Here is a 5,451-nt window from a genome sequence, read left to right as displayed (position 1 = left end):
TTTTATAAAAGGTTTGGCCATGTAGAAATGTTGTTCACTATTCTGTGTATGGGCAGATTGGGAAATTTTTAAGTAGGGATGTTCCATAGAAGGACTCTTCCAGCCCAGTAGAATATACTCACAAACTTAGAATCTGTTTACACGTGGCTGGAGTAATTCATTCATCAATCTTTGCCTATTTTTGCAGGAAGTAAGATTGCTTTTCACAACAAGAACCTTAAGGCACTGGTAGATTGCAAAGAGAAAACCTGCTACGATTACCATAGGTTTTAATGTTAAGAGTATTTTATTACAGTAATTCTTGTAGTAACATCAGAATATTTGGTGACAAACTCCCTCTGTTCTCTGACCTGGCCAAAGGACATCACACCTCTGGGTAGGACATCTAATCCTAGGGTTTCTGATGTTCACATATATAGATCCTAAATGCTTTTATGGACACTTTTGGTTTTTTGGAACTACCCTTGATCCAGTCTATCTATTGGGAAACTATTGGTTACTTCAAAACACGTTTAATAACATCTCTGATTCAGTTAGGAATTCCCAATACCCTCTTGATCTGCGTGTTCTGTTGAACATTTATAGCTTCTCAAGGTCAGTACTTGTAATTTGATAATTTGAATACAGTATGTACAAGTCCTGAGATGTTTCAGGAACTTACATTATCACAGGACAGTATTTGAAATCAAACTTGGATTTTAAGATGTTTGAGAGAGTATCGGTTTATTCTCTTCTGGTTGCAGTAATTTAATCCTGCAGGAGCAGACTGCCTCTGCCCCTCATCCTGAAGCAATATTCAGAGGCTAAGGTACTCTTTTCTTTTTTTTTTTTTGTGAGGAAAGTTGTCCCTGAGCTAACATCTTTTGCCAATCTTTCACTTTTTGCTTGAGGAAGATCGTTGCTGAGCTAACATATGTGCCAATCTTCCTCTATTTTGTATGTGGGATGCCACCATAGCATGGCTTGATGAGCAGTGTGTAGATTCATGCCCAGGATTTGAACCTGCGAACTTAACCACTAGGCCACTGGGCTGGCCCCAAGGTACTCCTTCCTTTCGAAGGATCCAAGGAACAGGCTCAGGCATCAGGCCAAGTTAGACCTCATTGCAGGGCCTGATGGGACAGTAGACCCCCTTATGATGGCAGGGGCATCTTACAATTGGCCTTCATGATGACCCTGCCTTCCTCGTTGGGAACTCAGCAAAGACATCTAGACTGTGAAATCTGAGGGACTGATCAGGAAGTGCAGCCATCCATTCAGCACATCTCCATTTCCTCATTCGATCCTCAGAATAACATGAAATGTGTTACTGATATCAAGGAGCTGGGGTCTGAGGACATGGGGTGGTCGTTTTTGGAGACCAGCACTTCCTTTTGCCCAGCAGGAGCAGAGCTCAATAGAGGAGGAGTGAAGGAGCAGGTGGAGCTTCTGCTGCAGTCATAACCATTCCTGACCTCAATGGAGGACTTCCGTAATTTACAAAGGGTTTCCACAAACATCAGCTCAATCTTTTCTCAAAACAGCCCCACATGCTCTTCCCAGGCTGGTCCAAGGAAAAGTGGACCATCCCATCCTGATTCCTAACCCAGTGCTCTGCTTCCCAGGACTCATCCAGGTTACACAGAGCAGCCGTTATCTCAGGTGGATGATGACTGCCAGGGATGCTGTGCTCTCTGCCTGGAAAGACACTCAGTCCAACAAACACTTACTGAGCATTGACTCTGTGTCAGTGCTGTTCTGAGTACTTGTGCTTCAGAGATGAATGAAACTGGGGTCCTGGCCTCAAGGGGTTTATGGTTTAATAGGAGACACTATAGCCACTCGATTACACTGCAGGAAGCTAGGCGAGAACAGAAAAGGAAACTTTAGCCCAGCTTGGGCTTCAGAGAAGACGGCTTGCCTTTTAGGCCAAAGGAAAGTGTCATCAGGTTCAGCGAGGACCAACTTCCAACTGCTTGAAGTGGGCCTGCAAAGTCAGAGCTTGTGGAGGAGTCTATGGTGAACTGCTGCCTCTGGCCAGCTGCTGCCTCAGTGGGTCCTTCCCCAGGAGTTTGGTGGTAGTGTCGGCAGACAGGAGGGAGGCCAGGCTGGAAGTGGGCGGGTACCCTGTCTGTCCACCCCTGAGTCTGCCTGCAAACACCTGCAGAATGATGCTGCACCTGCATTTCTGCTTTCCAGATCTGCCCAGAGTTCCTCTGACTTGGAATCACACCCACAAAGGGATTCTGGAAACGCAGTTCTCAGCTTAGGTTGGCAGAGCACTATTCATCACAGGAAACGCAACAAGCTGAAGAAACTGCAGGGTATTTGTATGGGAATAGAATCAGGTCAGCCTCACAATGTGGGGAGATGAAGCTGCAAGGGTGTCAGGAGGGGACTGGGAGCACCTTGTGTGCCCAGTTACAAGGCTTGATTTCTCCATCAGGTGAGAGGGAGGCATTGAAATAGACTGCAATCTCCAATACTAGATTGGAACCGTTTCCTCCCTGCCAAATGATAATGTTTTGGTTTTAATAGTCATATGAATGAAGAGATGCAAATTAAACAACTCTGTCTAAATATGGTGATTAATATAATACTACCTCTCCTGGATTATTACTGAGCTAGAAAGTGGCTTCCTATAACCCGTGTTAGGTGCTTCAGTCTCTCATCACACACTAATAAAAATGATCCATGTGGGCTCTTCAATGGCCTTTGGGATGACAGATAGGGCTTGTTTAGAGGAAGGAGAATGGAAGAAAAGATGTAGGAAGAGGAACTGGCACCCCTGGACGGTCCTCCTAGTGGTCTCACTTCAGGACACATTGTGGGATCCACTTCATGGACACAGCCCAGACTGGCCCTGAAGTCTGTGCTGAACAGGAAACGCTTACTTTTTACTGTCCGTTATTTTAGAGATAACAGTGAACGCAAACGATATTTGAACTTCCAGTTCTCAGGACAAATAACTTCTTGTGTTTGTCCTTTGCTCCTCAGTCCATCAGCTCAAAACCATGCTTTCAAAACCCAATCTTGCTTCTGCTCACTGATCCCTCCTCCCTTTCTTGCCCAGTTAACAAGGACCTGGGGTAATCAGCAGAAGCTACTTGTGGACAAGAGGGAATGACACTGTTGTGAAGATGGAAAGGCAGTTTTTCAAGATTCGCATCCTTTTGAGGTATAACATAATAGAGAGGTCTGGGTTGGGGAGCAGGACAGACTCAGGTCCCAGCTGGACCAGTTATTCAGTGAGAGACCTTGGGCGACCACTTTAGCTTCACTTCCTAATCTGTGAGACAAGAACAGTAATCCCTGCTCTTTCGCTGTGTGGATCAATGGGTTTTGTAAACAAGAAACATTCAATAAATTCTTATCATTATTAATTTTTTTCTCTTAAAGATTTTTAAAAGCCATTTCTTTAATAGGAGAGAGTTTTTCACAGATTCTTTTAAGGGTGGAACAAAAATTGTAAATATCTGGTAGTTTTTCTAAAATAGGTAACAAGTGATTAACTAATAGATCTTTCAAATGAGAGTTTCATTAAAATTTATTTTTATTTCCATTCAGCAAGTATGCCAAGAGCTTTTTTTTTTTTTAAGGAATATTAGCCCTGAGCTAGCATCCATGCCCATCTTCCTCTACTTTACATATGGGGCGCCTACCACAGCATGGCTTGATGAGTGGTGTGTAGGTCCATGCCTGGGATCCAAAATGGCTAACACTGGGCCATGAAAACAGAACTTAACTGCCACGCCGCCGGGCTGGTCCCCGCTAATAGATTTTATCACATTTAAATGTTATTTACATTTCTAATTGGAAATGTAAAATCTCTGTGAATGATTGCAAAGACTGGTTTGGAGGAATTGAGAACTATTCTGGCCTAATTGTTCTCAAAGGCAGGCAAAGACTGTCCATAGACAGCAGGCTAGAACAGGAGTCTCCAAACCTGTGGTGGGTGTGCCAGTGTGAGCTTTTGCTAATAACACTTCCACCAGCTTCATAAGTTCAGGTTATCGTAATTAATGCAGAGTCTCATTATAATTGATTAATGTTGGAGGAAATATGAAAACGAATTTGGTTTCTAAAATTCGATAGTGGCATTTCCGGTCATAAATGATAGTAAAGTAATAATCCTTAATATCGTATGAAATCCTTATGAAAAATACAATTTGCCCAAACATACAACGGTGTGTTCAAACTTAGGAGGAGCTGTGATATTTGGATATCACGTGACTCCATTTTGGGCCTGTTGTTCCTTTCTTTAACAGGTTGTACTGGTAAATAAGGCACAGTCCCTCATCCCACGAAGGTGATGCTTAGTGGGGACACAGGAAGTAGAGAGGAAACCACAGCCCAGTGGCTCCAGAGCTGCCACAAAAGAAGGAAATACAGAGTGTTAAAGATGGGTGTGCATGGAACACACGACCCAGTCTTTGGAGAGTGGAGAGGAATCACTCGCAGGAAAGCACAGTGCAGGCTCTGCAAGGTGCACTGGGGAGACTCGCGGGAGATGAAATGTTCCTGTATTCATGATGTTTATCAGCACACTAAACACATGGATTCCTCAAGAGCCATTTAAAAAGCAACATGAAAAAAGAAATTTACAAAATAAGGAAATATCCAAAATAGGGTACATCAAGTCGGAGAGAATACAAAATAAAAGAGATAGGAGAAATGAACTGATATTGTGTCCACTGTGTTCCAGATGAGCAGTATGAGTTATTTTATTTAATCTTCTTAACGCTTCCTATAGTGTCGAGGCTAGAACCCCTGTTCCTCCAAGAGGTTGGGCAAGCTTTCCAAGGATCACAAGCTTGCAGACCAGGTCTGTCCTCTGTACAGCCCGTGCTCGTTGCCTTGTCCACTGCAGACCAGCGTCTCCCTCTACATCTACATGGAACTGATCTTGATTGGATGGCAGAGGTGCTACTAAAAGCAGAAGTCTTGTCCTCCCTAAACAGATCGGGAATTGCTGCTTTATCTTTAAGAGAATTGCTTTTACTATTCTTTCTGTTAAAAAAAAAAATCCTCATTCTCTCTGCCCTTAGTCATCAATGGTGGTTGCTGTTTCAGATTGCAAATGTGGACAGAGGCGATTCTTAGTTAGGAGCTGACTGCCTGCCTGTCCCACACACCGCGGAGGAGATGTGGTTGCTGCAGGGACTTCAGGTAGATTTTTCTTTTTGTAGAATATCTCCCAGTAGCCGTTCTCTCTGCTTGACCAACACTTACAACTTATTGTGAGGGCGTCTGACACTGCTCTTCACCTGGAAGGCATTAACATTCCTGCGTTGCAGCCGAGCCTGGTAGTTTCAGTGTTGTGGAGTAGCAAGACGAACTGTTAGAATAGAATCCTAAATCTCAACAACACTTTTGACGACCTGATTAATATTTCACTCACCCTTATTTCCCATTTCTAAAATACACAACCGCTTTCGGGAAAGCTGTGGAAATGGAGCATCAATGGATCCC

Source organism: Equus quagga, unplaced genomic scaffold (genome assembly GCF_021613505.1).
Source record: "Equus quagga isolate Etosha38 unplaced genomic scaffold, UCLA_HA_Equagga_1.0 HiC_scaffold_5785_RagTag, whole genome shotgun sequence".
Taxonomy (NCBI): domain Eukaryota; kingdom Metazoa; phylum Chordata; class Mammalia; order Perissodactyla; family Equidae; genus Equus; species Equus quagga.
The sequence above is the reverse complement of the archived record's forward strand: the minus strand, read 5'-3'. Positions refer to the sequence as shown.